Source organism: Oncorhynchus nerka, linkage group LG18 (assembly GCF_034236695.1).
Source record: "Oncorhynchus nerka isolate Pitt River linkage group LG18, Oner_Uvic_2.0, whole genome shotgun sequence".
In the NCBI taxonomy this organism is placed as follows: domain Eukaryota; kingdom Metazoa; phylum Chordata; class Actinopteri; order Salmoniformes; family Salmonidae; genus Oncorhynchus; species Oncorhynchus nerka.
In genome coordinates this window covers 81,310,544-81,325,965 of record NC_088413.1, presented here as the reverse complement: position 1 = coordinate 81,325,965, position 15,422 = coordinate 81,310,544, and positions in this window count along the sequence as shown.

Genomic DNA, 15,422 nt, shown 5'->3' with positions numbered 1-15,422 from the left:
TTCACTGTTACAACACCATTCACTGTTACAACAACCCATTCACTGTTACAACACCATTCACTGTTACAACACCATTCACTGGTACAACACCATTCACTGTTACTTCACTGGTACTCAGTCACAACACCATTCACTGTTACAACACCATTCACTGGTACAACACCATTCACTGTCACAACACCATTCACTGGTACAACACCATTCACTGTTACAACACCATTCACTGTTACAACACCACTGGTACAACACCATTCACTGTTACAACACCATTCACTGTTACAACACCATTCACTGTTACTCAGTTACAACACCATTCACTGGTACAACACCATTCACTGTTACTCAGTCACAACACCATTCACTGTCACAACACCATTCACTGTTACTCAGTCACAACACCATTCACTGTTACAACACCATTCACTGTTACAACACCATTCACTGTTACAACACCATTCACTGGTACAACACCATTCACTGTTACAACACCATTCACTGTTACAACACCATTCGCTGTCACAACACCATTCACTGGTACAACACCATTCACTGTCACAACACCATTCACTGTTACAACACCATTCACTGTTACTCAGTCACAACACCATTCACTGTTACAACACCATTCACTGTTACAACACCATTCACTGTTACTCAGTCACAACACCATTCACTGTTACAACACCATTCACTGTCACAACACCATTCACTGTTACAACACCATTCACTGTTACAACACCATTCACTGGTACAACACCATTCACTGTTACAACACCATTCACTGGTACTCAGTCACAACACCATTCACTGTTACAACACCATTCACTGGTACAACACCATTCACTGTCACAACACCATTCACTGGTACAACACCATTCACTGTTACAACACCATTCACTGTTACAACACCATTCACTGGTACTCCGTCACAACACCATTCACTGTCACAACACCATTCACTGTTACTCAGTCACAACACCATTCACTGTTACTCAGTCACAACACCATTCACTGTCACAACACCATTCACTGTTACAACACCATTCACTGTTATAACACCATTCACTGGTACAACACCATTCACTGTTATAACACCATTCACTGTTATAACACCATTCACTGTTACAACACCATTCACTGTTATAACACCATTCACTGTCACAACACCATTCACTGTCACAACACCATTCACTGTTACAACACCATTCACTGTTACAACACCATTCACTGTTATAACACCATTCACTGGTACAACACCATTCACTGGTACAACACCATTCACTGTTACTCAGTCACAACACCATTCACTGGTACAACACCATTCACTGGTACAACACCATTCACTGTTACAACACCATTCACTGGTACAACACCATTCACTGGTACTCAGTCACAACACCATTCACTGGTACAACACCATTCACTGTTACAACACCATTCACTGTTACTCAGTTACAACACCATTCACTGGTACAACACCATTCACTGTTACTCAGTCACAACACCATTCACTGTCACAACACCATTCACTGTTACAACACCATTCGCTGTCACAACACCATTCACTGGTACTGTTCACTGTCACAACACCATTCACTGTTACAACACCATTCACTGTCACAACACCATTCACTGTTACAACACCATTCACTGTTACAACACCATTCACTGTTACTCAACAACACATTCACTGTTACAACACCATTCACTGTCACAACACCATTCACTGTTACAACACCATTCACTGTTACAACACCATTCACTGGTCACAACACCATTCACTGTTACAACACCATTCACTGTTACAACACCATTCACTGGTTACAACAGTTCACTCTTACAACACCATTCACTGTTACAACACCATTCACTGGTACTCAGTCACAACACCATTCACTGTCACAACACCATTCACTGTTACTCAGTCACAACACCATTCACTGTTACTCAGTCACAACACCATTCACTGTTACAACACCATTCACTGTTACAACACCATTCACTGTTACAACACCATTCACTGGTACAACACCATTCACTGTTATAACACCATTCACTGTTATAACACCATTCACTGTTAGAACACCATTCACTGTCACAACACCATTCACTGTCACAACACCATTCACTGTTACAACACCATTCACTGTTACAACACCATTCACTGTTATAACACCATTCACTGGTACAACACCATTCACTGGTACAACACCATTCACTGTTACTCAGTCACAACACCATTCACTGGTACAACACCATTCACTGTTACAACACCATTCACTGTTACAACACCATTCACTGGTACAACACCATTCACTGGTACTCAGTCACAACACCATTCACTGGTACAACACCATTCACTGTTACAACACCATTCACTGTTACTCAGTTACAACACCATTCACTGGTACAACACCATTCACTGTTACTCAGTCACAACACCATTCACTGTCACAACACCATTCACTGTTACTCAGTCAAAACACCATTCACTGTTACAACACCATTCACTGTCACAACACCATTCACTGGTACAACACCATTCACACAACACCATTCACTGTTACAACACCATTCACTGTTACAACACCATTCACTGTTACAACACCATTCACTGGTACAACACCATTCACTGTTACAACACCATTCACTGGTACAACACCATTCACTGTTACTCAGTTACAACACCATTCACTGGTACAACACCATTCACTGTTATTCAGTCACAACACCATTCACTGTCACAACACCATTCACTGTTACTCAGTCACAACACCATTCACTGTTACAACACCATTCACTGTTACAACACCATTCACTGTTACAACACCATTCACTGGTACAACACCATTCACTGGTTACAACACCAACACGATTCACTGTTACAACACCATTCACTGTTACAACACCATTCACTGTTACAACACCATTCACTGGTACAACACCATTCACTGTTACAACACCATTCACTGGTACAACACCATTCACTGTTACTCAGTTACAACACCATTCACTGGTACAACACCATTCACTGTTATTCAGTCACAACACCATTCACTGTCACAACACCATTCACTGTTACTCAGTCACAACACCATTCACTGTTACAACACCATTCACTGTTACAACACCATTCACTGTTACAACACCATTCACTGGTACAACACCATTCACTGGTACAACAACATTCACTGTTACAACACCATTCACTGTTACAACACCATTCACTGTTATAACACCATTCGCAACACCATTCACTGTTACTCAGTCACAACACCATTCACTGTTACAACACCATTCACTGTTACAACACCATTCACTGTTACTCAGTCACAACACCATTCATTTACAACACCATTCACTGTCACAACACCATTCACTGTTACAACACCATTCACTGTTACAACACCATTCACTGTCACAACACCATTCACTGTTACAACACCATTCACTGTTACAACACCATTCACTGTTACAACACCATTCACTGTCACAACACCATTCACTGTTACAACACCATTCACTGTTACAACACCATTCACTGTTACAACACCATTCACTGGTACAACACCATTCACTGTCACAACACCATTCACTGTTACTCAGTCACAACACCATTCACTGTTACTCAGTCACAACACCATTCACTGTCACAACACCATTCACTGTTACAACACCATTCACTGTTATAACACCATTCACTGGTACAACACCATTCACTGTTATAACACCATTCACTGTTATAACACCATTCACTGTTACAACACCATTCACTGTCACAACACCATTCACTGTCACAACACCATTCACTGTTACAACACCATTCACTGTTACAACACCATTCACTGTTATAACACCATTCACTGGTACAACACCATTCACTGGTACAACACCATTCACTGTTACTCAGTCACAACACCATTCACTGGTACAACACCATTCACTGGTACAACACCATTCACTGTTACAACACCATTCACTGGTACAACACCATTCACTGGTACTCAGTCACAACACCATTCACTGGTACAACACCATTCACTGTTACAACACCATTCACTGTTACTCAGTTACAACACCATTCACTGGTACAACACCATTCACTGTTACTCAGTCACAACACCATTCACTGTCACAACACCATTCACTGTTACAACACCATTCACTGTCACAACACCATTCACTGGTACAACACCATTCACTGTCACAACACCATTCACTGTTACAACACCATTCACTGTTACAACACCATTCACTGTTACAACACCATTCACTGGTACAACACCATTCACTGTTACAACACCATTCACTGGTACAACACCATTCACTGTTACAACACCATTCACTGTTACAACACCATTCACTGTTATAACACCATTCACTGGTACAACACCATTCACTGTTACAACACCATTCACTGTTACAACACCATTCACTGTTACTCAGTCACAACACCATTCACTGTTACTCAGTCACAACACCATTCACTGTCACAACACCATTCACTGTTACAACACCATTCACTGTTACAACACCATTCACTGTTATAACACCATTCACTGGTACAACACCATTCACTGGTACAACACCATTCACTGTTACTCAGTCACAACACCATTCACTGGTACAACACCATTCACTGGTACAACACCATTCACTGTTACAACACCATTCACTGGTACAACACCATTCACTGGTACTCAGTCACAACACCATTCACTGGTACAACACCATTCACTGTTACAACACCATTCACTGTTACAACAACACCATTCACTGGTACAACACCATTCACTGTTACTCAGTCACAACACCATTCACTGTCACAACACCATTCACTGTTACAACACCATTCACTGTCACAACACCATTCACTGGTACAACACCATTCACTGTCACAACACCATTCACTGTTACAACACCATTCACTGTTACAACACCATTCACTGTTACAACACCATTCACTGGTACAACACCATTCACTGTTACAACACCATTCACTGGTACAACACCATTCACTGTTACTCAGTTACAACACCATTCACTGGTACAACACCATTCACTGTTACAACACCATTCACTGTTACAACACCATTCACTGTTATAACACCATTCACTGGTACAACACCATTCACTGTTACAACACCATTCACTGTTACAACACCATTCACTGGTACTCAGTCACAACACCATTCACTGTTACTCAGTCACAACACCATTCACTGGTACAACACCATTCACTGTTACCACACCATTCACTGGTACTCAGTCACAACACCATTCACTGTTACTCAGTCACAACACCATTCACTGTTACAACACCATTCACTGTTACTCAGTCACAACACCATTCACTGTTACAACACCATTCACTGTTACTCAGTCACAACACCATTCACTGTTACAACACCTTTCACTGTTACTCAGTCACAACACCATTCACTGGTACAACACCATTCACTGTTATAACACCATTCACTGTTATAACACCATTCACTGTTACAACACCATTCACTGTTATAACACCATTCACTGTTACAACACCATTCACTGTCACAACACCATTCACTGTCACAACACCATTCACTGTTACAACACCATTCACTGTTACAACACCATTCACTGTTATAACACCATTCACTGGTACAACACCATTCACTGTTATAATACAATTCACTGTTATAACACCATTCACTGTTATAACACCATTCACTGGTACAACACCATTCACTGGTACAACACCATTCACTGTTACTCAGTCACAACACCATTCACTGGTACAACACCATTCACTGGTACAACACCATTCACTGTTACAACACCATTCACTGGTACAACACCATTCACTGGTACTCAGTCACAACACCATTCACTGGTACAACACCATTCACTGTTACAACACCATTCACTGGTACAACACCATTCACTGTTAGTCAGTTACAACACCATTCACTGGTACAACACCATTCAATGTTACTCAGTCACAACACCATTCACTGTCACAACACCATTCACTGTTACTCAGTCAAAACACCATTCACTGTTACAACACCATTCACTGTCACAACACCATTCACTGGTACAACACCATTCACTGTCACAACACCATTCACTGTTACAACACCATTCACTGTTACAACACCATTCACTGGTACAACACCATTCACTGTTACAACACCATTCACTGTTACAACACCATTCACTGGTACAACACCATTCACTGTTACTCAGTTACAACACCATTCACTGGTACAACACCATTCACTGTTACTCAGTCACAACACCATTCACTGTCACAACACCATTCACTGTTACTCAGTCACAACACCATTCACTGTTACAACACCATTCACTGTTACAACACCATTCACTGTTACAACACCATTCACTGTTACAACACCATTCACTGTTACAACACCATTCACTGTTATAACACCATTCACTGGTACAACACCATTCACTGTTACAACACCATTCACTGTTACAACACCATTCACTGTTACAACACCATTCACTGGTACTCAGTCACAACACCATTCACTGTTACTCAGTCACAACACCATTCACTGGTACAACACCATTCACTGTTACCACACCATTCACTGGTACTCAGTCACAACACCATTCACTGTTACTCAGTCACAACACCATTCACTGTTACAACACCATTCACTGTTACTCAGTCACAACACCATTCACTGTTACAACACCATTCACTGTTACTCAGTCACAACACCATTCACTGTTACACCACCATTCACTGTTACTCAGTCACAACACCATTCACTGTTACAACACCATTCACTGTTACTCAGTCACAACACCATTCACTGTTACAACACCATTCACTGTTACAACACCATTCACTGTTACTCAGTCACAACACCATTCACTGGTACAACACCATTCACTGTTACAACACCATTCACTGGTACTCAGTCACAACACCATTCACTGTTACTCAGTCACAACACCATTCACTGGTACAACACCATTCACTGTTACCACACCATTCACTGGTACAGTCACAACACCATTCACTGTTACTCAGTCACAACACCATTCACTGTTACAACACCATTCACTGTTACTCAGTCACAACACCATTCACTGTTACACCACCATTCACTGTTACTCAGTCACAACACCATTCACTGTTACAACACCATTCACTGTTACTCAGTCACAACACCATTCACTGTTACAACACCATTCACTGTTACAACACCATTCACTGTTACTCAGTCAACACCATTCACTGGTACAACACCATTCACTGTTACAACACCATTCACTGGTACTCAGTCACACCATTCACTGTTACTCAGTCACAACACCATTCACTGGTACAACACCATTCACTGTTACCCCACCATTCACTGGTACTCAGTCACAACACCATTCACTGTTACTCAGTCACAACACCATTCACTGTTACAACACCATTCACTGTTACTCAGTCACAACACCATTCACTGTTACAACACCATTCACTGTTACTCAGTCACAACACCATTCACTGTTACAACACCATTCACTGTTACTCAGTCACAACACCATTCACTGTTACAACACCATTCACTGTTACAACACCATTCACTGTTACTCAGTCACACACCATTCACTGTTACAACACCATTCACTGTTACTCAGTCACAACACCATTCACTGGTACTCAGTCAAACACCATTCACTGTTACAACACAAAACCATTCACTGTCACAACACCATTCACTGTTACAACACCATTCACTGTTACAACACCATTCACTGTTACAACACCATTCACTGTTATAACACCATTCACTGGTACAACACCATTCACTGTTACAACACCATTCACTGTACTCAGTCACAACACCATTCACTGTTACAACACCATTCACTGTACAACACCATTCACTGTTACAACACCATTCACTGGTACAACACCATTCACTGGTACTCAGTCACAACACCATTCACTGGTACAACACCATTCACTGTTACAACACCATTCACTGTTACTCACAACACCATTCACTGGTACAACACCATTCACTGTTACTCAGTCACAACACCATTCACTGTCACAACACCATTCACTGTTACTCAGTCACAACACCATTCACTGTTACAACACCATTCACTGTTACAACACCATTCACTGTTACAACACCATTCACTGGTACAACAACACCATTCACTGTTACAACACCATTCACTGTTACAACACCATTCACTGTTACAACACCATTCACTGTTATAACACCATTCACTGGTACAACACCATTCACTGTTACTCAGTCACAACACCATTCACTGTTACAACACCATTCACTGTTACAACACCATTCACTGTTACTCAGTCACAACACCATTCACTGTTACAACACCATTCACTGTCACAACACCATTCACTGGTACAACACCATTCACTGTTACAACACCATTCACTGTACTCAGTCACAACACCATTCACTGTTACAACACCATTCACTGGTACAACACCATTCACTGTCACAACACCATTCACTGGTAAACACCATTCACTGTTACAACACACCATTCACTGTTACAACACCATTCACTGTTACAACACCATTCACTGGTACCAACACCATTCACTGTTACTCAGTCACAACACCATTCACTGTTACTCAGTCAAAACACCATTCACTGTTACAACACCATTCACTGTTACAACAACCATTCACTGTTATAACACCATTCACTGGTACAACACCATTCACTGTTATAACACCATTCACTGTTATAACACCATTCACTGTTACAACACCATTCACTGTTATAACACCATTCACTGTTACAACACCATTCACTGTTACAACACCATTCACTGTTACAACACCATTCACTGTTATAACACCATTCACTGGTACAACACCATTCACTGGTACAACACCATTCACTGTTACTCAGTCACAACACCATTCACTGGTACAACACCATTCACTGGTACAACACCATTCACTGTTACTTCACTGGTACAACACCATTCACTGGTACTCAGTCACAACACCATTCACTGGTACAACACCATTCACTGTTACAACACCATTCACTGTTACTCAGTTACAACACCATTCACTGGTACAACACCATTCACTGTTACTCAGTCACAACACCATTCACTGTCACAACACCATTCACTGTTACTCAGTCAAAACACCATTCACTGTTACAACACCATTCACTGTCACAACACCATTCACTGTTACAACACCATTCACTGTCACAACACCATTCACTGTTACAACACCATTCACTGTTACAACACCATTCACTGTTACAACACCATTCACTGGTACAACACCATTCACTGTTACAAAACCATTCACTGGTACAACACCATTCACTGTTACTCAGTTACAACACCATTCACTGGTACAACACCATTCACTGTTACTCAGTCACAACACCATTCACTGTCACAACACCATTCACTGTTACTTAGTCACAACACATTCACTGTTACAACACCATTCACTGTTACAACACCATTCACTGTTACAACACCATTCACTGGTACAACACCATTCACTGGTACAACACCATTCACTGGTACAACAACATTCACTGTTACAACACCATTCACTGTTACAACACCATTCACTGTTATAACACCATTCACTGGTACAACACCATTCACTGTTACTCAGTCACAACACCATTCACTGTTACAACACCATTCACTGTTACAACACCATTCACTGTTACTCAGTCACAACACCATTCACTGTTACCATTCACTGTCACAACACCATTCACTGTTACAACACCATTCACTGTTACAACACCATTCACTGTACTCAGTCACAACACCATTCACTGTTACAACACCATTCACTGTTACAACACCATTCACTGTCACAACACCATTCACTGGTACAACACCATTCACTGTTACAACACCATTCACTGTTACAACACCATTCACTGTTACAACACCATTCACTGGTACTCAGTCACAACACCATTCACTGTCACAACACCATTCACTGTTACTCAGTCACAACACCATTCACTGTTACAGTTCACAACACCATTCACTGTCACAACACCATTCACTGTTACAACACCATTCACTGTTATAACACCATTCACTGGTACAACACCATTCACTGTTATAACACCATTCACTGTTATAACACCATTCACTGTTACAACACCATTCACTGTCACAACACCATTCACTGTCACAACACCATTCACTGTTACAACACCATTCACTGTTACAACACCATTCACTGTTATAACACCATTCACTGGTACAACACCATTCACTGGTACAACACCATTCACTGTTACTCAGTCACAACACCATTCACTGTTACAACACCATTCACTGGTACAACACCATTCACTGTTACTCAACAACACCATTCACTGGTACAACACCATTCACTGTTACTCAGTCACAACACCATTCACTGTTACTCAGTCACAACACCATTCACTGTTACAACACCATTCACTGTCACAACACCATTCACTGGTACAACACCATTCACTGTCACAACACCATTCACTGTTACAACACCATTCACTGTTACAAAACACCATTCACTGTTACAACACCATTCACTGGTACAACACCATTCACTGTTACAACACCATTCACTGGTACAACACCATTCACTGTTACTCAGTTACAACACCATTCACTGGTACAACACCATTCACTGTTATTCAGTCACAACACCATTCACTGTCACAACACCATTCACTGTTACTCAGTCACAACACCATTCACTGTTACAACACCATTCACTGTTACAACACCATTCACTGTTACAACACCATTCACTGGTACAACACCATTCACTGGTACAACACCATTCACTGGTACAACAACATTCACTGTTACAACACCATTCACTGTTACAACACCATTCACTGTTATAACACCATTCGCTGGTACAACACCATTCACTGTTACTCAGTCACAACACCATTCACTGTTACAACACCATTCACTGTTACAACACCATTCACTGTTACTCAGTCACAACACCATTCACTGTTACAACACCATTCACTGTCACAACACCATTCACTGTTACAACACCATTCACTGTTACAACACCATTCACTGGTACAACACCATTCACTGTTACAACACCATTCACTGGTACTCAGTCACAACACCATTCACTGTTACAACATTCACTGTTACAACACCATTCACTGTTACAACACCATTCACTGTTAACACCATTCACTGTTACAACACCATTCACTGTTACAACACCATTCACTTCACTGTCACAACACCATTCACTGTCACAACACCATTCACTGTTACTCAGTCACAACACCATTCACTGTTACAGTCACACCATTCACTGTTACTCAGTCACAACACCATTCACTGTTACAACACCATTCACTGTTATAAACACCATTCACTGTTAACACCATTCACTGTTACAACACCATTCACTGTTACAACACCATTCACTGTTATAACACCATTCACTGGTACAACACCATTCACTGTTACAACACCATTCACTGTTACAACACCATTCACTGTTACTCAGTCACAACACCATTCACTGTTACTCAGTCACAACACCATTCACTGTCACAACACCATTCACTGTTACAACACCATTCACTGTTACAACACCATTCACTGTTATAACACCATTCACTGGTACAACACCATTCACTGGTACAACACCATTCACTGTTACAACACCACCATTCACTGGTACAACACCATTCACTGGTACAACACCATTCACTGTTACAACACCATTCACTGGTACAACACCATTCACTGGTACTCAGTCACAACACCATTCACTGGTACAACACCATTCACTGTTACAACACCATTCACTGTTACTCAGTTACAACACCATTCACTGGTACAACACCATTCACTGTTACTCAGTCACAACACCATTCACTGTCACAACACCATTCACTGTTACAACACCATTCACTGTTACAACACCATTCACTGTCAACACCATTCACTGTCACAACACCATTCACTGTTACAACACCATTCACTGTTACAACACCATTCACTGTTACAACACCATTCACTGGTACAACACCATTCACTGTTACAACACCATTCACTGGTACAACACCATTCACTGTTACTCAGTTACAACACCATTCACTGGTACAACACCATTCACTGTTACAACACCATTCACTGTTACAACACCATTCACTGTTATAACACCATTCACTGGTACAACACCATTCACTGTTACAACACCATTCACTGTTACAACACCATTCACTGGTACTCAGTCAAACACCATTCACTGTTACTCAGTCACAACACCATTCACTGGTACAACACCATTCACTGTTACCACACCATTCACTGGTACTCAGTCACAACACCATTCACTGTTACTCAGTCACAACACCATTCACTGTTACAACACCATTCACTGTTACTCAGTCACAACACCATTCACTGTTACAACACCATTCACTGTTACTCAGTCACAACACCATTCACTGTTACAACACCTTTCACTGTTACTCAGTCACAACACCATTCACTGGTACAACACCATTCACTGTTATAACACCATTCACTGTTATAACACCATTCACTGTTACAACACCATTCACTGTTATAACACCATTCACTGTTACAACACCATTCACTGTCACAACACCATTCACTGTCACAACACCATTCACTGTTACAACACCATTCACTGTTACAACACCATTCACTGTTATAACACCATTCACTGGTACAACACCATTCACTGTTATAATACAATTCACTGTTATAACACCATTCACTGTTATAACACCATTCACTGTACAACACCATTCACTGGTACAACACCATTCACTGTTACTCAGTCACAACACCATTCACTGGTACAACACCATTCACTGGTACAACACCATTCACTGTTACAACACCATTCACTGGTACAACACCATTCACTGGTACTCAGTCACAACACCATTCACTGGTACAACACCATTCACTGTTACAACACCATTCACTGGTACAACACCATTCACTGTTAGTCAGTTACAACACCATTCACTGGTACAACACCATTCAATGTTACTCAGTCACAACACCATTCACTGTCACAACACCATTCACTGTTACTCAGTCAAAACACCATTCACTGTTACAACACCATTCACTGTCACAACACCATTCACTGGTACAACACCATTCACTGTCACAACACCATTCACTGTTACAACACCATTCACTGTTACAACACCATTCACTGGTACAACACCATTCACTGTTACAACACCATTCACTGTTACAACACCATTCACTGGTACAACACCATTCACTGTTACTCAGTTACAACACCATTCACTGGTACAACACCATTCACTGTTACTCAGTCACAACACCATTCACTGTCACAACACCATTCACTGTTACTCAGTCACAACACCATTCACTGTTACAACACCATTCACTGTTACAACACCATTCACTGTTACAACACCATTCACTGTTACAACACCATTCACTGTTACAACACCATTCACTGTTATAACACCATTCACTGGTACAACACCATTCACTGTTACAACACCATTCACTGTTACAACACCATTCACTGTTACAACACCATTCACTGGTACTCAGTCACAACACCATTCACTGTTACTCAGTCACAACACCATTCACTGGTACAACACCATTCACTGTTACCACACCATTCACTGGTACTCAGTCACAACACCATTCACTGTTACTCAGTCACAACACCATTCACTGTTACAACACCATTCACTGTTACTCAGTCACAACACCATTCACTGTTACAACACCATTCACTGTTACTCAGTCACAACACCATTCACTGTTACACCACCATTCACTGTTACTCAGTCACAACACCATTCACTGTTACAACACCATTCACTGTTACTCAGTCACAACACCATTCACTGTTACAACACCATTCACTGTTACAACACCATTCACTGTTACTCAGTCACAACACCATTCACTGGTACAACACCATTCACTGTTACAACACCATTCACTGGTACTCAGTCACAACACCATTCACTGTTACTCAGTCACCATTCACTGTACAACACCATTCACTGTTACCACACCATTCACTGGTACTCACAAACACCATTCACTGTTACTCAGTCACAACACCATTCACTGTTACAACACCATTCACTCAGTCACAACACCATTCACTGTTACACACCATTCACTGTTACTCAGTCACAACCCATTCACTGTTACAACACCATTCACTGTTACTCAGTCACAACACCATTCACTGTTACAACACCATTCACTGTTACAACACCATTCACTGTTACTCAGTCACAACACCATTCACTGGTACAACACCATTCACTGTTACAACACCATTCACTGTACTCAGTCACAACACCATTCACTGTTACTCAGTCACAACACCATTCACTGGTACAACACCATTCACTGTTACCCCACCATTCACTGGTACTCACAAACACCATTCACTGTTACTCAGTCACAACACCATTCACTGTTACAACACCATTCACTGTTACTCAGTCACAACACCATTCACTGTTACAACACCATTCACTGTTACTCAGTCACAACACCATTCACTGTTACAACACCATTCACTGTTACTCAGTCACAACACCATTCACTGTTACAACACCATTCACTGTTACAACACCATTCACTGTTACTCAGTCACATCACCATTCACTGTTACAACACCATTCACTGTTACAGTCACAACACCATTCACTGGTACTCAGTTATAACACCATTCACTGTTACAACACCCATTCACTGTCACAACACCATTCACTGTTACAACACCATTCACTGTTACAACACCATTCACTGTTACAACACCATTCACTGTTATAACACCATTCACTGGTACAACACCATTCACTGTTACAACACCATTCACTGGTACTCAGTCACAACACCATTCACTGTTACAACACCATTCACTGGTACAACACCATTCACTGTTACAACACCATTCACTGGTACAACACCATTCACTGGTACTCAGTCACAACACCATTCACTGGTACAACACCATTCACTGTTACAACACCATTCACTGTTACTCAGTTACAACACCATTCACTGGTACAACACCATTCACTGTTACTCAGTCACAACACCATTCACTGTCACAACACCATTCACTGTTACTCAGTCACAACACCATTCACTGTTACAACACCATTCACTGTTACAACACCATTCACTGTTACAACACCATTCACTGGTACAACACCATTCACTGTTTCACTGGTACAACAACATTCACTGTTACAACACCATTCACTGTTACAACACCATTCACTGTTACAACACCATTCACTGTTACAACACCATTCACTGTTACTCAGTCACAACACCATTCACTGTTACAACACCATTCACTGTTACAACACCA